This window comes from Carcharodon carcharias, chromosome 5 (assembly GCF_017639515.1).
Source record: "Carcharodon carcharias isolate sCarCar2 chromosome 5, sCarCar2.pri, whole genome shotgun sequence".
Lineage (NCBI taxonomy): Eukaryota > Metazoa > Chordata > Chondrichthyes > Lamniformes > Lamnidae > Carcharodon > Carcharodon carcharias.
Window position 1 is genome coordinate 72614223 of NC_054471.1, and position 27497 is coordinate 72641719.

The following is a 27497-nucleotide window of genomic DNA, read 5'->3' on the forward strand; positions in this document are numbered from 1 at the left end:
GTCTGCGCCATTGCAGCACTTCGAATACAATGTAAACTCTCAATGTCACTGACAATAAAAAATTAATCTTGGTACACTTTATTTGTTTCATCAGTTTGTCAGAAAATGTGTTTTAAATTATGGTGAAGGAAAACGTCACACATTGTCTTCGCCTTTTTTTGTATACATTTTTACATGCAGCTGTGCCGAGTTGTCAAAGCACTGCCAAACACCAGATCTTATCACATTATATAGAGCAAAACAAGTAGTAATAACAGAAAAGCAAAAACAAAATACTCACATAGCAGAGAGAGCAAGTTTTGGGCTTCAGATGCTAATGGCCCGATTATTTTGGTTCAATGCTATGGAAACTCTTTTTTCCAGTATTCCATAAATTGTCAACAATTCCAGATGTAAACTTAACAATACCTGACTTTTGCTTAATGTCAGCCAAATGCAAGTATTTCAATAAGATATGTTGAAAGTGAAGCAAATTATTTGGCCATGCTGGGTAACCAGAGCCAACAGTCAAAAACGTTGCACGGCATTTTTGGTGCACGCTAAGGTCAATTAGCACAGGAAATAACTGAACAAGTGTCAAACATAAACAAAAGGGCAGGAATCCAGGAAAAATATTCACGTTTTCTTTCCAGGACCATACAACAACAACAACAAACTGGCTTGCACAAAAATAAAAGCAATCTCTGTCACCTTTAAAGTTGCTTCTTATCTAACTTATTTCACAGAAGAAAACTGCATAAGGATTACTGTCCCATACAATGGCCATTTCAGGAGATCTAAATGGTGAATATCATCAGCAGTGATCTTTACTATTGCTGCTCAAAGTGTGCTTACTTCATCAATCCAATGCCTTGCACATGTACATTGCCTCAGAATATCCAAGGTAGGGCAAGCCTGCTTTATTGAGAGATTTTTTCCAGACAAACAGGGCATCTGGGAACAACCCTATCGTCTCTTGATAACAGTTTTTCACAGAATCTCACAGGGCAGAAGAGGCCCTTCGGCCCATCGAGTCTGCACCAACACGTGAGAAACACCTGACCGACCTACCTAATCCCATTTACCAGTGCTTGGCCCATAGCCTTAAATGTTATGACGTGCCAAGTGCTCATCCAGGTACTTTTTAAAAGATGTGAGGCAACCCGCGTCCACCACCCTCCCACACTACGGATTCCAGACCGTCACCACCCTCTGGGTAAAAACGTTTTTCCTCACATCCCCTAAACCTCCTGCCCCTCACCTTGAACTTATGCCCCCTTGTGACTAACCCTTCAACTAAGGGGAACAGCTGCTCCCTATCCACCCTGTCCATGCCCCTCATATTCTTGTACATCTCGATCAGTCTTCTCTGCTCCAACAAAAACAACCCAAGTCTATCCAAAACAAAAACAAAAATAAAAACACCTGGAAAAACTCAGCAGATCTGGCAGCATCTGCAGAGAGGAACACAGTTAACGTTTTGAGTCCAAATGACTCTTCAACAGAACTAAGGAAAAATAGAAGAGGGGTGAAATATAAGCTGGTTTGTGTGTGTGTGTGTGTGTGTGTGTGTGTGTGTGGTGGGGGGGGGTGGTAGAGACAAGTAGAGCTGGATAGAGGGCCAATGATAGGTGGAGATTGCCAAAAGATGTCATAGACAAAAGGACATAGAGGTATTGACGGTGGTGATATTAGCTAGAAATGTCCTAATAGGTGACATTAAGGGTAGAAAGCAGGACGAGCAAGGTACAGATAGCCCTAGTGGGGGTGGGGTAGGGGGGAAGGGATCGAAATAGACTAAAAAGTAGAGATAAAACAATGATGGAAATACATTTAAAAATAATGGAAATAGGTGGGAAAAGAAAAATCTATATAAATTATTGGAAAAATGGGGGATTGGAAAGGGGGTGGGGATAGAGGAGAGAGTTTATGATCTAAAGTTGTTGAACTCAATATTCAGTCCAGAAGGCTGTAAAGTGTCTATTCGGAAGATGAGGTGCTGTTCCTCCAGTTTGCGTTGAGCTTCACTGCAACAATGCAGCAGGCCAAGGACAGACATGTGGGCATGAGAGCAGGGTGGAGTGTTGAAATGGCAAGCGACAGGGAGGTCTGGGTAATGCTTGCGGACAGACCGAAGGTGTTCTGCAAAGCGGGCAACCAGTCTGCATTTGGTCTCTCCAATGTAGAGGAAACCGCATTGGGAGCAACGAATGCAGTAGACTAAATTGAGGGAAATGCAAGTGAAATGCTGCTTCACTTGAAAGGAGTGTTTGGGCCCTTGGATGGTGAGGAGAGGGGAAGTGAAGAGGCAGGTGTTGCACCTTCTGCTGTTGCATGGGAAGGTGCCGTGGGAGGGGGTTGAGGTGTAGGGGGTGATGGAGGAGTGGACCAGGGTGTCCCGGAGGGAACGATCCCTACGGAATGCTGCCAGACGGGGTGAAGGGAAGCTGTGTTTGATGGTGGCATCATGCTGGAATAGGCGGAAATGGTGGAGGATGATCCTTTGAATGCGGAGGCTGGTGGGATCATAAGTGAGGACAAGGGGGACCCTATCATGGTTCTGTGAGGGAGCGGAAGGTGTGAGAGCGGATGCATGGGAGATGGGCCGGACACGGTTGAGGGCCCTGTCAACCACTGTGGGTGGAAAACTGCGGTTAAGGAAGAAGGAAGACATGTCAAAGGAACTGTTTTTGAAAGTGGCATCATCAGAACAGATGCGACGGAGGCAAAGGAACTGAGAGAATGGGATGGACTCCTTACTGGAAGCGGGGTGTAAGGAACTGTAGTCAAGGTAGCTGTGGGAGTCGGTGGGCTTGCAATGAATATTGGTGGACAGTTTATCACCAGGAATGGAGACAGAGGTCAAGGAAGGGAAGGGAAGAGTCAGAGATGAACCACGTGAAAATAAATGATGGAGGGGTGGAAATTGGAAGCAAAATTAATAAATTTTTCCAGGTCCAGACGAGAGCATGAAGCAGCACTGAAGCAGTCATCGGAGAAAAAGAATTGTGGGAGTGGGCTGGAGTAGGACTGGAACAAGGAATGTTCCACATACCCCATAAAAAGAGACATGCATAACTGGGGCCCATGCGGGTACCCATAGCCACACCTTTTATTTGGAGGAAGTGAGAGGAGTTTATGGAGAAATTGTTCAGTGAGAGAACAAGTTCAGCCAGATGGAAGAGAGTAGTGGTGGATGAGGATTGTTCAGGCTTTTGGTCGAGGAAGAAGCAGAGAGCCATCAGACCATCCTGGTGGGGGATGGAGGTGTAGAGGGATTGGACGTCTATGGTGAAGAGGAGGTGGTTGGGGCCAGGGAACTGGAAATTGTTGATGTGACGTAAGGTGTCAGAGGAATCACGGATGTAGGTGGGAAGGGACTGGACAAGGGGAGAGAGAATGGAGTCAAGATAGCAAGAAATGAGTTCCGTGGGGCAGGAACAGGCTGACACGGTCTCCCAGGACAGTCCTGTTTGTGTTTTGGATAGGAAGTAGAAGCGGGCCGTCTGAGCTTGGGAGACCATAGGGTTGGAAGCTGTGGAAGGAAGATCTCCAGAGGAGATGAGGTCAGTAACAGTCCTGGAAACAATGGCTTGAAGTTCACTGGTTGGGTCATGGCCCAGGGGGAGGTAGGAGGAAGTGTCTGCGAGTTGACGCTCAGCCTCTGCGAGGTAGAGGGCAGTGCACCAGACAACAACAGCACCACCCTTGTCAGCAGGTTTCATGACAATGTCAGGGTTGGACCTGAGACAACAGAGTGCAGCAAGTTCAGAGAGAGACAGGTTAGAGTGGGTGAGAGGAGCAGAGAAATTGTGATGTCTGATGTCACACCGACAGTTCTCAATGAAAAGATCAAGAGAAGATACAAATCCAGAGGGAGGGGCCAGGGTGGAGGGAGAATATTGGAGACAAGTAAAAGGCAAATCTATCCAATCTCTCTTCATAACTTAAATGTTTCATCCCAGGCAACACCCTGGTGAATCTCCTCTGCACTCCCTCCAGTACAATCACATCCTTCCTATAATGTGGCGACCAGAACTGCACACAGTACTCCAGCTGTGGCCTCAACCAAGGTTCTATACAACTCCAACATCATCTCCCTACTTTTGTAATCTATGCCTCGATTGATAAAGGCAAGAGTCCCATATGCCTTTTTCACCACCCCTCTAACATGCCCCTCTGCCTTCAGAGATCTATGGACACACATGCCAAGGTCTCTTTGTTCCTCAGAACTTCCTAATGTCATGCCGTTTATTGAATACTTCCTTGTCAAATTACTCCTTCAAAAGTGTATCACCTCACACTTTTCAGGGTTAAATTCCATCTGCCACTTATCTGCCCGTCTGACCATCCCGTCTATACCTTCCTGTAGCCCAAGACACTCAACCTCACTGTTAACCACCCGGCCAATCTTTGTGTCATCCGCAAACTTACTAATCCTAACCCCCACATTGTCATTTATATAAACAGCATAGATGACTAATAATAGGGGACCCAGCACAGATCCCTGTGGTACGCCACTGGCTTCCAGTCACTAAAGCAGCCTTCTGTCATCACCCTCTATCTCCTACAACTAAGCCAATTTTGAATCCATTTATCAAATTACCCTGTATTTGCCTTCTTTGTAAGTTTCCCACGTGGGACCTTGTCAAAGGCTTTGCTGAAATCCATATAAACTACATCAACTGCACTACCCTCATCTACACACCTGGTCACCTCCTCAAAAAAAAACAAATTTCTTAGGCATGACATCCCTCTGACAAAGCCAAGCTGACTCTCCCTGATCAAACTTTGCCTCTCCAAGTGGAGATGGATTCTCTTCCTTCAGAATTTTTTCCAATAGTTTCCCTACCACTGACGTCAGACTCACTGGCCTGTAGTTGCCTGGCTTATCTCTACAACCCTTCTTAAATAGCGGAACCACATTAGATGTTCTCCAGTCCTCTGGCACCTCCCCCGTGGCTAGAGAGGAATTAAAAATTTGGGTCAGAGCCCTCCCTTGCCTCCCTTAGCAGTCTGGGACACAAATCATCCGGACCTGGAGATTTGTCCACTTTTAAGCCTGCCAACACCTCCAATACCTTGTCACTCCCTATATTAATTTGCTGAAGAACCTCACAGTCTCTCTCCCCGAGTTTGATACCTTCACCCTCATCCTCTTGGGTGAGGGCGGATGTGAAGTATTCGTTCAACATTCTACCAATGCCCTCCTTTGAAGAACCCAGGTTAGCCAGGTGGAGGTGGGCGGAAACTGATCCTCCATTCAAAGAAGAAGCAGAGAACCCCAAGACCGACCTGGTGGGGCATAGAGATGTAGAGAGATTAGATGTCCATGGTGAAGAGAAAGAGGGATGGAGTTTGGAAACTGTTAAAGTGACAGAGGACATCGGAAGAGTCATGAATGTAGGTGGGAAGAAAATGGACCAAGGAAGAAAAAATAGAATTGAGATAGAATAAATCAGTTCAGTGGGGAAGAAACAGGCTGAAATTATGGACCTACCAGTACTTCCCTGTTTGAGAATCCTGGGAAGGAGATAGAAGCATTTCAGGGTTGAAGGACAATGACTTTGGAGGTGTGGGAAGGAAAATCACAAGAGAAGATGAGGTCGCAAAAGTCCTGAAGACAGTGGTTTACGTTCGATGGTGAGGTCATAGTCCAGGGGAGACAGGAGGAAATATCAGCGAGTTGGTATTCAGCTTCTGCTAGGTAAAGGTCAGTGCCCCAAGCAATTACAGTGCCACCCTTGTCAGCAGGTTTGATGACTACGTTAGAGTTGGGCCTGAGAGAACAGAGCTGGGCAGGTTAGAGTGTGAGGGGAGCAGACAAATTTAGACAGACAGTTGGTCAAGCTGGCAATTCTCAATGAAAAGATTAAGAGAAGGTAAGAGGTCCAGTTGGAGGGAGAATACTGGAGGCTGATGAAATGATCTGCTGTGTGGGGAGGATGATTTGCCAAAGAATTTAGCATAGAGGTCAACACAACAGAAAAACAGCTCAGCATCACACAAAACATGAAAGTCATTGAGGTGGGGTTGGGGAGAGGGGTAAGGGCATGAAACTGAAGCCTCTGCTAAGGACAGGTTGTTCAGGGCCAGAGGGGAAGGTCGAAGGTTATCATGAATACACAGCAAGGGTCAAGATTGGATGAAGGGGTGGGTTCAGAGGGAAGTGAAGGGGAAGAAATGTTGAGTTCAGAAGGCTGTAGAGTGCCTAATTAAAAGATGAGGTACTCTTCCTAAAGCCAACTTTGAGCTTCACTGGAACATTGCAGGAGGTTGAGGACAGAGGGGTCAGCAGGACAACAAGGTGGAGAATTAGAAAGACAGGCGGTCAGAAGGTCTCAGCACTTCCCTCGAATGAAGGCCCAATCAGTCCTTACCACCCTCTTTTACTTGGTTGAATGTGCTCTTACACTGAACAAATTCTCCATTAACTCCACTCACTTCAAATAAAAGATGTTGCTATGGGAACAAGTATGAGTCCTGGTTTTGCCTGCCTTCCATGGAATATGTGGAACATTCTTTGTTCCAGACAAACTAGGTCCCCTCCCCCTCACCTCTTTTTCTGGTACACCGATGACTGTATTGGTGTCGTTTCCTGCTCTTGCCCTGAATTGGGACATTTCATCAACTTCACTTCCAATTTCCACCCTTACCTCACCTTCATATGATCCATCTCCAACACTTCTTGTCTGCATTTCTGGGCATCGGCTATCAACACATATTCACTATAAGCCCTCTGGCTCTCACAGTGACCCCGACTACACTTTCTCACACACCCACCTCCTGAAAGGGTTCCATTCCATTCTCCCAGTTTTTCCATCTCTGTTGTATCTGATCTGATTCTATAACCTTCCACACCAATGCTTCGGATATAGCTTCCTTTTCCCACAACTAAGGACATTTGCCAACCCCCTTCCCCCCCTCCCCAACGCACTGTGGTTGACAAGGCCCTTGACCGTGCTTGTTCTGCTTTGTGCATTTCTGCTCTTGCCCCATTCCCCTCACGCCTAAAGTCATGATAGTGTTCCTTTTGTTCTCACCTTCCACCTAACCCCTAGATTCTGAAGTTTTTCTGATGTTTGTTTGAGTTTAAGTGTTTGTAGCTCATTTGTTAGTGGGAAATGGAGGTCCTTCTATACCTTCTTTCCAAATCATTTCTTCCTTAAGCAAACCGCCTCTGAGTCACGTTCAGGGAAGAAGAGTGATCTGTAGACTCTAATGGACAGCCATCACCTTATCCAGTATGCCTCAATCAGCTTACCTTCCTCCTACCATACTTCGTTCCTGATATATGTGGAAATTGGCACAAATGAGACTCACCTGGCAGAAGGGCAAATGATTTCCTTGCCTGGAACTGCAGAAAGGCAGAGTCTATTTACAACCACATCGCTATTTGAAAGGGCTTCTGGCTCCATTTCAGTCCCACTTTCCTTATCTTGACCAGCTAGTGCAGAGGTGGGTAGGATTGTCAGTGGACCTTCGCATGGATTTTGTCAAAGATTTCAGAAAGTATTGCACTCCAACATTACCATTTATTACACAAAGGATGTGCTTGAAATGGATGTGTTGTAAGACAACAGTGATGGCCACTCCCCAGACAGGGCCAGACATGACACTATAGCAGAGGAACAGGCAACTTCTATAACCGATCAGTTACACTTTTATAAGTGTTGCTTAACTTGATTTATGTAGGAGTTTAACTTGATGCACGTAGGAGTTAAAATACAGGTACAGATGTAATGCTAGCTTCCTCCACAAGAGAGTGGTGCAAGAGGTCTGCATCGAGTCATACTGTTCACTTGAACTGCTCTCCACAAAGCTTGATCTGAATGTACTCGAAGTGCTCAAAGGCATCAAAAGACCAATGCAATCTTAAAAGTTATCAAAGAATGAAAGCATACTGTTAGTCCTTTACCAACATTGAAGGTGTGATGCCATTTCAGAAGACAGCCTTAGAAAACAAGTTCTAAAAGCTTGCTTTTTCTGAAACACATGAGGATCAATACATCTGCCAACTGTGGTCACAGAGATCCAGGTTGGACATGACTCATGCGGTGAGAGTTGACTCTGGCTGGCTGCCTCTCCTCTGCTACCTTCTCTGCTCCAGGGTAGCCCTGGTTAGGGAGCACAGGGTGTCCACTGGATACACTTGATGCTTTCCAAGGCTGATGGACACTGCAGGGACTGCAGCATTTTGTGAATGTCTAGAATAACATTTAATGAGTTTCTATTTATTTAAATTCTGTTAATAGCTGTGCCTTTTTTAAAAAGAAAGTAGCCATATTTATTTGAATTTTGGTCAATGGCACTGAGGCAATCAAACGTATCTCCTTATTAGCTGTATTATAGAAGGCATACCTGACCTCACCAACTCTTGATAAACATACACAAATATCATTAAGGTTCAAACAACAGTGTGTAATTAAATAGTTACTAAAGTTCTGACTGAAGTCTTAGCAATTTAATATATTCTCAATTTTATTCCAAAGCTAAAGTCCAGGAAATTATAATGATCTAATTTGCGTCCAACACATTTATTCTCTGAACACTCCACGATAAACTAATCGCAAGCTGTTTTTCAGAGATTTCAAAAAGTATTGTACGTCAACATTATCATTAGTACATGAATGACATGCATGAAACGGATGCGTTGTAGGACAACAGTGAATGCCACTTCCCAGGCAGGGCCAGACATGATGCTGGAAGGCCCGAGGCCAGCTGAATTTGCAGTAGTGGAACAGACTTCTTTCATCTATCAGGTACACTTTAATTAAGTGTTGTTTAACTTGACTTATGTAGCAGTTAAACTACAATTACAGGTGTAACACTAACTTCCTCCATGAGAAGGGGATGCAAGAGGTCTGCATTGAGTCATACTTTTCACTTGAACTGCTCTTCACACAGACAAGGTTGACTTGAATGTATCCATAGAGCTCAAAGGCATCCCAAGACCAGTGCAATCTTAAAAGTTATCAAAGAATGAAAGCATACTGTTAGCCCTTTACCAACATTGAAGATGTGATGCCATTTCAGAAACTAGCCTAAGAAAGAAGGAGGTTTTAAACACTTGCTGTGTCTGAAACCTATAGGGATCAATATGTGTCAAGACTAGCCAGAAGACTGCAGTAGAATTAGACATTCTGTACCTGTGCAATGCAAATATCATGTTGGATTACCATATGACAAGGTGCTTATGCCAACAACCCCTGATGTTTGCTTTAACAGCAACCAATAACAGAAAATGAAAAGTAAACATGGGAGATTCATGAAGGCTGGCCCACACTACCATTACCGTCAAACCAAGGAAGCAGCTCCGTTTCAATGAAGAGCGCAGCAGGGCATGCCAGGTGCAGCACCAAGCATAACTAAAAGTGGAGGTGTCAACCTGGTGAAGCTACAACATAGGGCTACTGCATGCAATAGACAGAGCTAAGTAATCCACAACCAATGGATCAGATCAAAGTTCTGCAGTCCTTCCACATCTAGTCCTGAATGGTGGTGGACTATTAAACAATTAACAGCAGCAGGAGGAGGAGGAAGAGGAGGCAGCTCTACAAATATTCCCATCCTCAATGATGAGGGAGCCCAACACATCGGTACACAAGACAAGGTTGAAGCACTTGCAACCATTTTCAGCCGGATGTGGTGAGTGGATGATTTGCCTTGGCCTTTTCCTGAAGTCTGCAGCATCACGGATGCCAATCTGCAGCTAATTCGATTCACTCCACGTGATAACAAGAAACGGCTGAAGGTGCTGGATACTGTAAAGGCTATGGGACCCTGACAACATTACAGCAATAGTACTAAAGGCTTGTGCTCCAGAACTACCCACACACCTAGTCAAGCTTTTCCAGTACAGCTACAACACTTGCATCTAACTGGCAATGGAGAAAATTGCCCAGGTATGTCCTGTTTCACAAAGACCAGTGTGAATCCAAACTGGCCAATAGCCACCCCCTCGGCCTCTTCCCGACCATCAGCAAATTGTTTGAAGCTGTCTTCGACAGTGCTATGAAGCAACACTTACGCACCAATAACCTGCTCACTGATGCTAATGTTAGGGCCATTCAGCTCCTGACCTCACTACAGCCTTCTTCCACACATCGACAAAAGCTGAACTCAAGAGATGAGGCAAGAGTGACAAAAGGCAGCACTTGACCGGGTGTGATGTCAAGGAGACCTAACAAAATTGAAGTCAATGGAAATCAGGGGGAAAGCTCTCCACTGGTTGGAGTCATGCCTAGCAAAAAAGGAGATGGCTGTGGCTTTTGGAAGCCAATTTCAACCCCAGGATATAAACATAAAAACATAGAAAATAGAAGCAGGAGTCGGTCATTCGGCCATTCAAGCCTGCTCTGCCATTCAATATGATCATGGCTGATCCTCTATCTCAACGCCATGCTCCCACTCTCTCCCCAACACTTTGATGCCTTTAGATTTCAGAAATCTATTTCCTTCTTACATTTATTCAGTGACTTGGCCTCCACAGCTTTCTGTGGTAAAAAATTTCACAGGTTGACCACCCTCTGAGTGAAGACATTTCTCCTCATCTCAATCCTAAATGGCCTACCCTGTATCCTGAGTTTGTGGCCACTTGTTCTAGACTCCCTCTAGCCCCCTGCATCCAATCTGAACATCCCTGTCAGAATTTCATATGTTTCAACGAGGTCTCCTCTCATTCTTCTAAACTCCAATGAATACAGGCCTAGTTGGCTCAATCTCTCCTCATACGACAATCCTGCCATCCCAGGAATCAGTCTGGTGAACCTTTGCTGCACTCCCTCTATGGCAAGTACATCCTTTCTTTAGGTAAGGAGACCAAAACTGATCACAGTACTCCACATGTGGTCTCATCAAGGCCCTATACAGTTGCAGTAAGACATCCTTGCTCCTGTACTCAAGTCCTCTCGTAATGAATGCCAACATACCATTTGCCTTCTTAACTGCTTGCTGCACCTGCATGCTTGCTTTCAATGACTGGTGTCCAAGGACACCCAGGTCACTTTGTACATCAATATTTCCCAATCTATCACCATTTAAATAATACTCTGCCATTCTGTTTTTCCTACCGAAGCGGATAACTTCACACTTATCCACGTGATATTGCATCTGCCATGTATTTTCCCACTCGCTCAACTTGCCTAAATCACCATGAAGCCTCTTAACACCATCCTCACGCTCACATTCCCACCAAGCTTCATGTCATCAGCAAGCTTGGAAATATTACATTTGGTTCCCTCATCCAAATCATTGATATATATTGTGAATAGCCGGGGCCCTGCGGTATCTCCACTAGTCACCGCCTGCCACTCTGAAAAAGGCCCATTTATTCCTACACTCTATTTCCTGACTGCTAACCAATTCTCATTCCATGGCAATATATTACCCCCATTCCCATGTGCTTTAATTTTACACACTAATCACTTATGTGGGACTTTATCAAAAGCTTCCTGAAAATACAAATACACCACATCCACTGGTTCTCCCTTAACTATTTTACTAGTTATGTACTCAAAAACCTCTGGTAGGTTTGTCAAACATGATTTCCTTTTCATAAATCCATGTTCACTTTGTCTAATCCCGTTGATATTTTCTAAGTGTCCTGCTATCACATCCTTTACAATACACTCTAGCACGTTCCCTACTACTGATGTTAGGCTAACCAGTCTGTAATTCCCTATTTTCTCTCTCCCTCCTGTTGTAAATAGTGGAGTTCCATTTGCCACCCTCCAATCTGCCGGGATTGTTCCAGAATCTATAGAATTTTGGAAGATGGCAACCAATGCATCCATTATTTCTATGGCCACCTTCATTTATCGCGATTTGTTGGCTTTCAGTCCCATTAATTTTGCCAGCACTATTGTTTCAGTAATACTAATTTCCTTCAATTCCTCCTTCTCACTAGACCCTTGGTTCCCTAGTATTTCTGGGAAGTTAGTTGTGTCTTCCTCTGTGAAGACAGAGCTAAAGTAGTTGTTTAATTGCTTTGCCATTTCCTTGTTCTCTTTTAGAAATTCCCCCATTTCAGACTATCAGGGACCTACATTTGTCTTCATTAATCTTCTTCTGTTTGTAAAAACTTCTATAAGTATGCTGTCTGCTTTTACATTCCTTGCAAGTTTACTCTCATACTCTATTTTTCCCCTCTTAATCAATTTCTTGGTCTTCCTTTGCTGAATTCTAAACTGCTCCCAAACCTCAGGTTTGCTACTTTATATGACTCCTCTTTGGATCTGCTTTTCCTGTTGTGTTTTTAGCCAGAAACGAATGTATAACTGTTGCAATGCATACATCCGTTCCTTAAATATTAGCCAATGCCTATCTACCGTAATGCCTTTTCATGAAGTTCCCCAATCTATGTTAGTCAACTCACACCTCATACTTTAGTAGTTTCCTTTGTTAACATTTAGGACCCTAGATTCAGATCAGACTATTTCACTTTCCATCCTGATGAAGAATTCTATCACGTTATGGTCAGTGTTCCATAAAGGAACCTGAATAACAAGATTAATTAACTAACCCCTTCTCATTGCACAATGCTAAATCTAGGATTGCCTGTTCCCTTGTTGGTTCTTCAACATACTGGTCTAAGAAAAAATCACACTCCAGGAATTCATCTGCCACAGTATTATTGCTAATTTGTTTGCCCAGTCTATATGTAGATTAGAGTCACTCATGATTACTGTAGCACCCTTGTTACATTCATCGATAATTTCCTGTTTAATGCTGTTCCCTGCTTTATCAATACTGTTTGGAGGCCTATAGACAGCTCCCACCAATGTTTTCCACCCCCTGTTGTTCAGTAGCTCCACCCAGACTGATTCTACAACTAAACTTTCTGAGCCAATATCCTCTCTCACTATTGCACTGATTTCATCCTTAACTAACAAGGCCACACCACCTCTTTTTCCCTGTCCTTCCTAAATATAGAGTACACTTGGATATTCAGTTCCCAGCCTGTCACCCTGCTGTCATGTCTTTGTAATCGCAATCATACCGTATCCTGTTTACATCTATTTGTGCTGTTAATTTGTTTGCCTCATTGCAAATGCTGTGCGGATTCAGATACAATGCCTTTAGACTTGTCTTTTTAACATTTTTACACATCTTGTTTTGTACTATGGCTTTATTTACTGCCAGCCCTTGCTTCCTCTACCTTCCACTTTTTCTTTCTACTTTTCTGTCTTTTATTCCTATCTTTGTTTCCCTTTCTTGTGTCTCCCCACTCGGATTCCCACCACCCCTGCCAGTCTAATATAAACCCTCCCCAGCGTAGTGTCGTTCAGGGTAGTCTCCTAGGCCCAATCATCTTCAGCTGCTTCAATGACCTTCCCTCCATCATAGGGTCAGAAGTGGGGATGTTTACTGATGATTGCACAATGTTCAGTATCATTCACAACTAATGCAAGTGCAGCCCATGTCCATATGCAGCAAAGGCCTGGGCAATGCTCAGGCTTGGGCTGATAAATGGCAAGTGACGTTTGCACCACACAAGTACCAGCCAATAACCATCTCCAACAAGAGTGAATCTAACTATCTCCCCTCAATATTCAATGGCATTACCATCACTAAATCCCCCCACAATCAACATGCTGGGGGTTACCATTGACCAGAAGCTGAACTGGACCGGCCATAAAAATACTGTGGCTCCAAGGGCAAGTCAGTGGCTGGGAAGTACGAGGAGTAATGCACCTCCTCACTCCTCAAAGCCTGTTCACCATCAGCAAGGCACAAGGTGGCACAAGAGTTCAAGAAGGTGGCTCACCAATACATTCTCAAGGGCAATTAGGGACAGCTGGCCTTGCTAACAACACCCACATCCCATGAAAGAATAAAGTAAAAACCCACTGAAAAGCAGTGTCACCGACCCCATGAATTGACATTCGTGAATTAGGTCAATAGCAGAATTCCACATTTGACCCGTATGTGAAACTGGTTGCTCTTCTTTGCTTACAGAATCTTCTCATGTTATGGGCAAGAATAACAGAATATGCTATTCAAATAACAATTTATTTGAAACCCATGTTCACTAGTGCATAGGAACACAATTAGAAATATTTTTAAATTTTGCTGATTTACATTGAGCAGCATAGATAATCAATTAAAAATTGGCTTCAGAACTAGAGATAAATGATACTTGTTGGGTGAGTAATGTCATGATGGGGGAATAGCGGAATGAAATGATTCAGAAGCACAATGCAAATTTGCAGATGGTACAAAATTGCTAAGGGGGTGGCAAGTGATCAAGAAGGCAGATAGCAGGAGCAGTTAAGTAAAATATACAAGGCAACATGAAACAGTGACATAGCTACCAATGAAATGGGTGACGTCTAGAGCTATTGAAAGATTTACTGCTTAATATTATTCAACCATTGTACAGAAGCACGTAGCAACGTAAATACTGAACTGTGCAGCCAAAGCATGTTGAATGATTGTCACAACCACATAAAAGGCGTTTCCTTAAATTCTTAGCTCACAGACCACTTTGTGTTATGTTTGAAGCCCCCTTTTTAAATTATGAGTGGTTCAATTTAAAAATAACCCAACAGACAAGTTTTAGCCTTGAACAGATAAAGATTAGTTTACTATAAAACTACGACTGAAAGTCACTTAGGTAAAAGTAATGAAGTTATTAACCATAATACAGGTACAAAGATGAAAAACAGAAAAAGAACGAAAAAACTTAAAGGTGAGATTCCAATTCAGTTTCAGATATTTCTTGCGGGCCCATTGCTTGAATTCCTCTTTTCCAAAGTGAAGGAAATCAAACTTGTGGCTCTGGTCAGCAGCTTTGATGGTTTCTGCAGTCAAAAAGTTGGAGTTCGCCTTTGCGGGTGGACTCAACAAGCAAAGCAGATCCTGGAAAAGAGTGAGGACTCCGGTTGTCACTTGTACGGTATTGCAGATGGTGGCCCTCAGTAACCTTAATACAGCAGTCTGTTAACTGTATCTGGAAGCCTTCCTTGGCATCTCCCTATTGAGAAGAAGTTTCTGTTTCAAGGTGTCTCTTTCATGATGTTCAAAGTGGTTCTCTCTTTAGGCAGCTGCCAGCCTTTTCTTATATTATGAAACCCAAAGACGGCTGCTCCCGAACTGACGAATCATGCTTCCTTATTAGCTATTGCCCATTCAGACAGCCTTTCTCCCACCTGAGATTCTTCTTTAGTTTTTCATTAAGATCCTTACCAGTTAATTGTCTTTGTTCAGAAAGACGACGACCAGCAAGCGGAAGGATCTCATTTACACTTGTGGAACTCTCAGTGAATCATAAAAGTAAAAAACAAAAAACTGCGTATGCTGGAAATCCAAAAACAAAAATAACCTGGAAAGACTCAGCAGGTCAGACAGCATCTGCGGAGAGGAAAACAGTTAGCGTTTCGAGCCCATATGACTCTTCAACAGAACTAAGGGAAAATAGAAAAGAGGTGAAATATAAGCTGGTTTAAAGGGAGGGTTGGGACAGGTAGAGCTGGATAGAGGGCCAGTGATAGGTGGAGATAAGCAAAATATGTCATAGACAAAAGGACAAAGAGGTGTTGAAGCTGGTGATATTATCTAAGGAATGTGACAATAAAGGTACAGAAAGCCCTAGTAAGAGTGGGGTGGGGGGGAAGGGATCGAAATAGGCTAAAAGGCAGAGGTAAAACAATGGATGAAATACCTTTAAAAATAATGGAAATAGATGGGACAAGAAAAATCAATATAAATTATTGGGAAAAAAGGGGGATTGGAAAGGGGATGGGGATGGAGGAGAGAGTTTGTGATCTAAAATTGTTGAACTCAATATTCAGTCCAGAAGGCTGTAAAGTGCCTAGTCGGAAGATGAGGTGCTGTTCCTCCAGTTTGCGTTGAGCTTCACTGCAACAATGCAGCAGGCCAAGGATGGACATGTGGGCATGAGAGCAGGGTGGAGTGTTGAAATGGCAAGCAACAGGGAGGTCTGGGTCATGCTTGCAGACAGACCGAAGGAGTTCCACAAAGCGGGCACCCAGCCTGCGTTTCATCTCTCCAATGTAGAGGAAACTGCATTGGGAGCAGCGAATGCAGTAGACTAAATTGAGGGAAGTGCAAGTGAAATGCTGCTTCACTTGAAAGGAGTGTTTGGGCCCTTAGACGGTGAGGAGAGGAGAAGTAAAGGGGCAGGTGTTGGACCTTCTGCGGTTGCATGGAAGGTGCCGTGGGAGGGGGTTGAGGTGTAGGGGGTGATGGAGGAGTGGACCAGGGTCTTCCGGAGGGAACAATCCCTGCGGAATGTTTCCGGGGGGGGGGGGAGAGGAGGAGGAGGTGGTGGTGGTGGTGAAGGGAAGATGTGTTTGGTGGCGGCATCATGCTGGGATTGGTGGTGGCATCATGCTGGGATTGGCAGAGGATGATCCTTTGAATGTGGAGGCTGGTGGGGTGATAAGTGAGGACAAGGGCGATCCTATCATGGTTCTGTGAGGGAGAGGAAGGTGTGAGGGCGGATGCGCGGGAGATGGGCCGGACATGTTTGAGGGCCCTGTCAACCACTGTGGGTGGAAAACTTCGATTAAGGATGAAGGAAGACATGTCAAAGGAAATATTTTTGAAAGTGGCATCATCAGATCAGATGCGACAGAGGCGAAGAAACTGAGAGAGAATGGGATGGACTCCTTACAGGAACCGGGGTGTGAGGAGCTGTAGTCGAGGTGGCTGTGGGAGTCCGTAGGCTTGTAATGAATATTGGTGGACAGTCTATCACCAGAAATTGAGACAGAGAAGTCAAGGAAGGGAAGGGATGTGTCAGAGATGGACCATGTGAAAATGATGGAGGGGTGGAAATTGGAAGCAAAATTAATAAATTTTTTCAGGTCCAGACAAGAGCATGAAGCAGCACCAAAGCAATCATCGATGTACCGGAGAAAGAGTTGTGGGAGGGCCACTTTCAAAGACAGTTCCTCTGACATGTCTTCCTTCTTCCTTAACCGAGGTTTTCCACGCACAGTGGTTGACAGGGCCCTCAACCGTGTCCGGCCCATCTCCTGCGCACCCGCCCTCACACCTTCCGCTCCCTCACAGAACTATGATAAGGTCCCCCTTGTCCTCACTTATCACCCCACCAGTCTCCGCAATGAAAGAATCATCCTCTGCCATGTCCGCCAGCTCCAGCATGATGCCACCATCAAACACATCTTACCTTCACCCCCCCGGCAGCATTCCACAGGGATCGTTCCATCCGGGACACCCTGGTCCACTCCTCCATCACCCCCTACACCTCAACCCTCTCCCATGGCACCTTCCATGCAACCGCAAAGGTCCAACACCTGCCCCTTTACTTCTCCTCTCCGTCTAAGGGCCCAAACACTACTTTCAAGTGAAGCAGCATTTCACTTGCACTTCCCTCAATTTAGTCTACTGCATTAGCCGCTCCCAATGCGGTTTCCTCTACATTGGAGAGATGAAACGCAGACTGGGTAACCGCTTTGCTTAATACCTTCGGTCTGTCCACAAGCATGACCCAGACCTCCCTGTCGCTTGCCATTTCAACACTCCACCCTGCTCTCATGCCCACATGTCCGTCCTTGGCCTGCTGCATTGTTGCAGTGAAGCTCATTGCAAACTGGAGGAACAGCACCTCATCTTCTGACTAGGCACTTTACAGCCTTCTGGACTGAATATTGAGTTCAACAATTTTAGATCATGAACTCTCTCCTCCATCCCCATCCCCTTTCCAATCCCCCTTTTTTCTAATAATTTATATAGATTTTTCTTTTCCCACCTATTTCCATTATTTTTAAATGTATTTCCATCCATTGTTTTATCCCTGCCTTTTAGCCTACTTCGATCCCTTCCCCCCACCCCACCGGGGCTATCTGTACCTTTATTATCACATTCCTTAGATAATATCACCAGCTTCAACACCTCTTTGTCCTTTTGTCTATGACATATTTTGCTTATCTCCACCTATCACTGGCCCTCTATCCAGCTCTACCTGTCCCACACCCCCCTTAAATCTGCTTATATTTCACCTCTTTTCTATTTTCCCTTAGTTCTGTTGAAGAGTCATACGGACTCGAAACGTTAACTGTGTCCCTCTCTGCAGATGCTGCCAGACCTGCTGAGTTTTTCCAGGTGTTTTTGTTTTTGTTCTCATTGAATCATGTCTTTTGTGATCCTTCTTGAGATAAACAAACAGTCTGATAAGGTTTTGGAACCAACACAGAAAGGTGCCAAATTGTCTATCCCTGCATCCCTTTTCTGAACAAAGCTGTTTTTAAGCAAATGTGCTTTTCAAACAGTTGTCCTTAAATTTATAACATCATAACTACACATTCATGACAGAAGTCATCCAGGAAAATGCAGATGGATAAAAGCAAAATACTGGAAATCTGAAACAAAAACAAAAATAGCTGGAAAAACCCAGCAAGTCTGACAGCATCTGCGGAGAGGATCGCAGATGAAGAGTTATTCAGACTGGAGGCATTGTGTGCGTTCTTCCCCAAAAATGCAGATGGACTCTGACGACATATTCAACTGCATCAAGGAGAAGCATTCAAGACTTTTAACATCTGTTAGTTGCTGTTATCAGATTAAAATAATTTGGATATATAGAAAAGATATTGTTAGAACAAAATTGAATGTAGAGAAGGAAGGAAATAAATTTAAAATGTGTCAAGTTGATATTATCTTCCTTTTTCTCAAAGAATCCTAAAATGATGCAGCATAGAAGGAGGCCAAATCAGTCCATCGTGCCTTTACTGGCTCCTTAATGGAGCTATCCACTCTTATCTTTTTCCTAAAACAAATCCCATTTTATTAGGGGAAAGAAAAAGAAACAATCATGTAGTGGTTATTTTCGTAGGCTAATAATCCTGAGAACGTGAGTTTAAATCCCACCCTGGCAGTTTTTATTTTAATTCAGTGAAGTGACCACGAAGCTGTCGGATTGTTGTAAAAAGCTGCTAAGGGATTTTAATACTTCTATTCAAAATTCTTTAAAATTTGCAATTAGATAATTTTTCAGCAAAATTTTAAAAATATTTTTATGACCAAAGGTTTTGTTAATACAGCACCAAATAATCATTATAGAAATTCTGGTGATTGAATACTAAAAAGCTTAGCAGCCACACCAGGCATTCTGCAGATTTAGAAAATACTCGTACAAAGTTTTTAACATTAACTTTAGGATATTAGGTAGAATATTATGATTGTTTTGCATTATTCCTTTTGTGTATTCCTTTTGTGCAAAAATAATTTGAGTGAGAGCAGTAGTGGCTTAGGGTTGCTATATTAAGGCAACACGTAGTTTCCTTCCAAACACAATGACCTTTGAAAAATTGTGTTACCAAAATATCTTGGTGACAGACACCATATCCAAGCATTATTAGCTGAAGAGACAAACACTAGATAAATTAAGATATTTCAAGGGCAGTATTGGAAAAATGCATTGTCTGCCATATTGAAATCAAACCTTCACTTAATTCAATGGAATTTTCCCAGAGTACACCACATCCACTGTAAACCAGCAGGGTTGCCAGAACCTAGTCCATGTTTGAACCATGGGGAAGAACATAAGGTCTCACTTCCAATATTGCAATCCTGTTAATAAGTTAAGGGCTGTTGAATCCCGGGGTGACATACACGTCAGGCACAATCCATAATCTCCTGAGACAGAAGGATGCCAGGAGTCGGGTTGTTGATACATAGTTAACACAATTGGAAAAGAGATGCATAGGAACCAACATTTAGTTGTTTTAGCATATTTGGAATCACTATCTGAATGAATTGAATACAGTCAATATCATTTTTAGTAACTGCTTTGTGCAACTTAAAAATGAGGAAAATGCAATTTATCAATTAGGAACCACAGTAACTACTTACTGTTGGTTATATTTTTATCTTGTGTATGGCACAAAATAAGATTAACACATGCTCAACTTCAGCAGCTATTATTAAACAAATTTATTTACACCACCCCAGCAAAGAGGGCAATATAACAAAAAGCTCAGATCCTGCACTTATATGAAAAAAAACTTATACACTGCAATGTATTTCCCCCAATACAATATGACTAAACTAATATCAACAATACCTGAAATTTAACAGGTTAGGTTGCAAGTTTGATGTAACTATGACCACAACCAAAACATATGACCAATATTGCCAGAATAGTTTACATGTAAAAACAATTGTTTTTCCTTAACAACATATGTAACTTGACAAGAAATAATGAAAAGAAATTGGTTCTTAAATATTGGAAAGGAGACATGTTGCCGAAGCTTTTCATGTTACTCTCATCAGGACAAACACAAGAATGCCAAATTTCAAACAATCACAACAATTTATACAACAGGAGAAAAGGGTGCTGATTGACTGGCAAGTCGACTCTGATTGACTTAGGTGCTGAGAAAGCATTGGGGAACTATAGGGTCCCCAAGTTCCTTGGTAATTCAAAAAAGGTGCAAGGCTTGAACATATTTCTTTTGCTTACAGGGAACAGGTGCCTGCATATGAACATATGTCACTTCTAACAAACATAAATGAGCCACATTACAAGCTCAACTGATTACCAGTGTAGCTATTAATGCATTCAGGATGTTCAGCAAGTGCTGCCCAATTGCAGAATCACAACCAACAGTAGGCATTTTGTTTTGGGTTTTACAAGCGCAGGCTGGTTGAGCATCGACTGTACTCTGCATATTACGAAGAAACATGCTGTTTGATTCGATTAGCCAATCACTGGGATGTACAGCCTACGTACCTGGGATCACACTGCCACTGAACTTCATACATGATGTTGCTCAATTGTATGGTAGGCAGAGCATCTTTTTGGACTGATGGCAGGATCTTGTTAAGGGAAATATCACTCACGTAGCCAATGCATAGTAATAGTGTTTAATGGCTTGGTCAACCTGTTGTTCAAATTTTTGACTTTCCAGGGTAACTTCAGCTTCCAAGCCTGATGCAGAAATAGAGCACAAAGTTATCCTTTAGGACAATAGCTATCCTGATCAGATCACTGAGCGAACAAACTCCCAAACCGGCAAAAGACCGTCACTTTTGGACCTGAAAAGTGCCTGGTCTGCATCAAATTATCCTGGAAAGGCAAGGTATCTCAAAAATCTAAGGTTAAGCCATGACCTGAAGCATTACGGTTTCTGCTACTCCTGCAGGCTGTCTGCTCATGACTGACTTTCCCTACAGGCTCAGCACTTTGGAAATGGGAGCATTTAAAAGGTTGATGGCTACCATGGCAACAATAGCATCAGAATTTCTGTCCCAGGCTTGTGAACTTGGCTGTCGTGACCTGGATCTCAGTGGACCTCCCCTGCCAGCTCAGGAAAAACTAATTCCCTTGCAATTTGCAAATCTCTCTTTGTACCACTTCCAAATTACTGTGCACTCATCGCAAACCTCCTTCCATGTTAGCTTATTCACTTCGTTCACAGGCTTGGCCTGGATTTTACTGTTCTCTGGGCCTTCTTTGAACTTGCCTCCAAAGTTGATTTCTAAGTTTGCACCATACTCATGGTGAAAAGAGAGTGTTTCTTTAAGTAGAGAATGCAATTCTTTTAATTTTTTTTATGGGGTGTAGGCCAGTATTTATTGCCCATCCCCAATTGCCCTTGAGAAGGTGAGCTGCCTTCTTGAACCATTGCAGTCCATGTGCTGTAGGTACACCCACGGTGCTGTTAGGGAGGGAATTCCAGGATTTTGACCCAGCGAAAGCAAAGGAACAGCAATATATTTCGAAGTCAGGGTGGTGTTTGGCTTGGCGGGGAACTTGCAGATGGTGGGTGCTCCCATGCTTCTGCTGCCCTTGTCCTTCTGGGTGGTAGAGGTCATGGGTTTGGAGGGTGGTGTCGAAAGAAAACAACAGTCTCACTTGGCAAGGGCTTCATTTCGTGGAATGCAACTCAGTGCAATCGCATTCTTAATCGTTCCACAATAGGCATCCAGAACCTCATTAATTTCAGAATAGTTCATTGTATTGGGGTCTCACAAGCAACATTGGTTAGACACCATCTCAAAAGAATCTGGCCACATCATGGTGAAGAAAACATTTACTTTATCCTCATCTCTTTCAGCTAAAGGTGTAACCTTCGTTCATAATTATACCAGTCCTCTTTGTTAGGGTTGAACTATCCCATTGTCCCTAAATATGTTTTTAGTGCCATTTTTCTCAATTACGTACTGTGCTGGCTCATCACGTACCTAACTACACAGTGCACACCACAGAGCAATCTTTCAAACTGCTCAGACTTTCTCAAAATCAACTTTAGAAGTTCCAATGTGTGTCATATGGTTAAGTGCTTAATTTATCAAACGAAGTGTAAAAAAGAATTCCATTCCATCCTCATCACTACCTTTCAGTTGCGTATTGCACTAAGACTAATATATGCTCAACTGCAGGCAGCATTATTGAACAACTTTATTTATACCTCCTCAGCAGAGAGGGCAATATAACAAAATGCTCAGATCTTACAATATACCAAAGTTTATTTTTTTCTTCCATTATGATTATTTCAAAAGATCAAAGTCACCGATTTCACTTTAATACTAGAATGACACATTGATAGGATTGCTGACTATAACAGAGCATTCATAAGGCAAGCCAAAAGGAACTAAACGGATGGGAATAGATATGGCTGAGAACAGAAAATAAGCAACAGTAACATTAAAGGAATGGAGCTGAAGAGACAGCAAGAGAGCGAGAGCACAACAGTGTGACAGAAGAGAGAAAGGAACCGAAAACAAGACTAATCCACCCCCCCCCCCCAACTCTCCCAACAAACTGGGTCACATCAAAACTCTTGAGTCTCTTGTTGGTTTCTTTCCCTTTCTAATCTACTCAGCTCTGTTGACTGCGCATTTGGTAACATAGTTTTTTTTATTTTTAGTTATTGTTCTATTAAATAACTTTTTGAAAGCACAATACAAGGGTTGCTTACTGCTTGGAAAGTCACGCTATGTATTATATTGTTCAGCCTACAGAACAGCCATCACCAACCCTCACAGGACCTTGCCCCACCCACTAAAGGTTAAATTGCAAGCAACTCTTGTCAACACATTTACAGAAAACCACATTCTAACACCACACAAACATACCTCTCGGATTATTTTGTTTTTAAAATATAAATGACATTTAGGATACTGAAATTTTCTATTCATAGCCAAGTATGGAACAGAAAATAAATATGATTTGATGAATACAATAATTAATTCACTGGCATACCTGACAGATACTTTATATTAGTCACATTGAAGATTCACTGATAGTACCTTAAAAATGCAACCTCTAAAGTGGAGTGCGGGGTCGGGAGAGGAAGGAGGTGGGGCCAGTTTCACTTAAGAGGCTCAATAGCTCTGCTGTTTCTGCACCAATGCTACATACACAATACAACTGCCATTGTATAATATTGGATTGACCTTTTAATGATGAGTAATGTTAACCTCAAGAAGGTATTCATTCTAATTGTATCCATTGCAGCAGGTTGAAATCACCTTGTTGAATTTTAAAAATCTCTCAGACATTTTGAGGTTAGCAAGGAGTGATATCATGGGAATTCTAACACATGGTGAGAGAGTGCCTCATTGTCATTCTTATAATTCAGTTGCTCCATAGGTGCCTCAGATACAGATCTTATAAAGAACTCCATAGATAAACATTCTGAACTAGCCTGAATGTAAATCACTTGCTAGGCTAGTACATTCCCTGGCACAGGTCCCTCCTTTAGTCCTGAATGCCAATCTCTGGCATGTGAAATCAGTCCTTAAAATTGGTGGTATATATATCCTAGTAGGAAAAAAAACTTGCATATACAGGCAAAATAAAAAGAACCTGTGACAATTGCTGTTCTAATATCTATGTGCAGATGGGACATTTTGGTTCACTTAGACTACTGTTATAACTACACCAAGTGCAAACTCAGTGAACCGTCTGCCTAGAGTGCTCTTCCAATGCACTTGTATTGAGATGTACCCAAAACAAATTTTGCATAAATACAAAAATGACCCAATAATTGCACCCTAGTTCACATAGCAACAAGTCTGCACTATATTGACAAGATAGGAAATTTTGTAGTAGATATATTTTTAATAAGACTTTAAATGGGTAGATTAAAAGGTGACTTCAGCCTGTAGCTTTTCTGAGGAAAGCTCAAGTAGATGTTGCCAAATGGACTTTAGTCAGGTTATATGGGCCAAAGTTCCATGAACCTTTGAACTATAGCCAATCAGGTTATCAATTTGTTGAAGAGAGAATGCGTATGCAATGCACTAATGCAACCAATAGATGAAAAAGTTGTGATTTCAAATGCTGTAAAAAGCAAAGTGATTATCAAGCAGCTGGGAGTCGGCAGTTCATATCCTCTCTTACCAGTGTTAAAAAATTGCTGATTACCAAGAATGAAATGTTTGATTGATGAATAGGTCCCCCTTAGCATCAAAGATAGCTCTGCAATTGAAGTAGAGTTTCGTAACCCCAGTACAACTAGCTCAAACAGGCAAAGGAACTTCATGTATGGTCATTTCACAATATCAAAAGCTGCTGAAGAGAACTACAAGGGTTTTGATTTCTTGTTTAAAACCAGCTTATGCATGTGAATCTAATATTGTAAATTTTCACACACTTGAAACATTTTTTTGACCAAGCTTTTGGTCACCTGCCCTAAAATCTTGTGGCTCAATGTCAAATTTTGTTTGATAATGTTCCTTTGAAGTGCCTTGGAATATATAAATGTTAGTTGTTGTTATTATATCTTACTACTGTATAAACGTAATTACTAGTTTTTGCCTGTAAAGGTGATATTTGCCACTTTCCAAGTAGATAGGAAAACATAGTGGTTTCCTGTATGGGTATGCCATAATTAAGGGGTAATCATTTGTGATGGCTCAATGGAGAAGACAGGTTTCATAAAGAAACAGTAACACTTTATTACGGAGGCATCTAGGAATGCTTGCACCTAGACCCAATCCCTCGGCCAAAAGGAACTCCACACCCCATATTGCCCACACTAGAGCTCACTGGTCGAAGTCTCCGCAGTGCATCACATGACCGTGACTGACAGGAGGAAAGGACAATCTTGCAGCTTGCACTACTTCACTCGCACCATGCATAAAGGTATATATTTTGGTCACATAAAATTTTGTTTGCCTGTGGAATCTGTCTTTCTACCATGGATGCAAAGGAAAAAAGTGCCATGAGAAAGAGAACTATAACAGACTTGATAAGCAGCATAAACAGATGAGATGAGATGACACATATCAACAGTTAAAGCAAGAGAGGAAATAATCTACAAAATGACAAGAACATTAATGCTAAGGTTGCGGTGAAATGACAGAGCTACAAAATGACACATGCACTTGGTAAGTAACGGTATCTAATGATTGTCACTATCGTCGATAATAGAGTAGTAGTTTGCATGACAACATGCATACCCAGTGCTCTGTTCAATTTTTCAACAGACTGAAGATCTCTTTCATTGTAACACATCATGAACAGTTCCCAGCATAACTATGTTTTACAAGAAATGTCAAGACAGACTATTTCCCCAAACATGAGTACAAACATGCTGAAACCAAGAGTTGTATTTGGAAAGTCACTTGCAAGCATGAAGAATCTGAACATTTTCCCCAGAAAGGCGAGTCATCTCCTGAGGCATTTCTTTCTGCCCTACTAAGGGCGAGGGAAGTAGGAAGGAAAAGGAAAGTTGAAAGGTCAGGCTCCATTTGCTCGTGAATGCTTGTGAATTTACTGATCACTCTTTCCAATGCCAAACTGGTAGGAGACACAGAGCCGTAAATGCTACTCAGTTCCTGCAGTCTTCGATTTGTCCCATTTTATCTATGCCAGAAGGTTTAAAGACTAAGTAAACTCTGTCTGGGTCCGATACCAAGGCCATCCAGCTCAAGTCTGGCATTCCTGAGATTAACGTGGCCTAGCGATGCTATGAAAAATGTCCGAAATACTCGGATATCACAGTAACTGGAATTATGGATAAATGCTTTTAAGTTCATAGGAAAAGGTCAGCACTGACATTTCTATTTCTTATATTAAAAGTTGTGGTCCTTGATGTGCCCGTTCCAATGCAGTCCTGGCTCGCCTCTCACCTATACAAAACTAAACTCAGAAAGCTCGCTGTTCATTGCCTAATTCACACCAAGTCCATTCACCTGTTGCAGCTAAGCTCGCTGTCTAGCAAGGGTGAGAAAGTTAAAATTATCATCCTTGTTTTCAATTTCCTCCATGACCTTGCCCCTACCTATCTCTGTAATCTTATGCAGCCCCATAACCCTTCAAGATCTCTATGCTCCTCCAGTTCTGGCCTCTTGTGTATCCACGATTTTCATTGCTTCACAGGGCCATACCTTCATTTGTCTAGGCCCTAAGCTCTGGAATTCCCTCCCTAAGCCTCTCTTTCTCTCCAACTCTTTGACTAAGCTTTTGGTCATCTGTCCTAATAGTTCTTCCACGTCAAATTTTGTTTGATAATGCTCCTGCAAAGCACCTTTGTTTAATACATTAAAAACACTATATAACAGCAAATTGTTGAAGAAGATATAATGGAATTTACCCTAGAACACACTAAGATGTTGTGTGCCTACCTCACTGTCTTCCCACAAAATGGTGTTACTCATTAACTCTATCCTCAACAGTGTTCAAGGGAACAGTCTAAGGCCATCAAAATTCATTGCTCAACACGCACCTTTATTTTCAACATGTAATCCATGAAAGAGAATCATAAGATTTTCACAATGCATCCAGTGATGCAGAGTGGAATTTTACTTGTGAAATTAAAAGGAAAACGTAGGATATTTTGTGTACCTTAAATTAAGTGTTTTTAACTGGAATTAAATGGAACTGCTTCAAACAGTACATCACAAAAATCACCCATTTTGAGCTCATGCATCTTCACCTAACTTACCACAACTGTCATCACTGGCACTCCAAGTCTGACTTTTTCATCAGGCTCATTGCCAGTTAGAAGAGCTCTCTGGCAGCACAAAATTTAGCTCCTCCAGAATTCGACAGTCTGCATCCCATCACTCAAATTCATTGCCAACATCCAGCAACTCCCATTCTCCAAAATACTAATTACAAAATTCTGATCCCCATTTACAGATCTCTCCACGGCCTTGTTCCATTCTACCTTTACAACTTCCTCCAGCCCGATGCTCACACACACTGCTCAAAAGTATGGACCACTTTGCATCCTCCATCTCCCATGCCCCATCAGTGACAGCGCCTTCAGCCATCACATATTGATCTGGTGTACCAGTTACTGCTATGAACATTAATGCCTACATTTAATGATGGTAAATTCAAATTACAAGTCAAAGTTTTTTAAAAAAAAACCAGAACCAGACTGCAGTTTACAGAGCTTCTCAAAATATTTGACATTAAAATAAATGGCAGTGGTTTTTGTACATAAGAGAGCACGGATGCTAAATGGACTTATCTTTAATCAAAATTATGATCTTGTCTCAATTGTGTTTGATAGCAAATTTTAATTTTAAAAAGTCTACAGAAACAGTCAGATTCTGCACAGAAAATT

General features: G+C 42.5%; 1 protein-coding gene across 2 annotated transcripts in view; it reads right to left on the bottom strand.

Annotated features, from left to right (window-relative positions):
- Positions 1 to 27497, bottom strand: part of map3k5 (mitogen-activated protein kinase kinase kinase 5) — a 185057-nt gene that overhangs the window by 151657 nt on the left and 5903 nt on the right. The window lies entirely within an intron of this gene.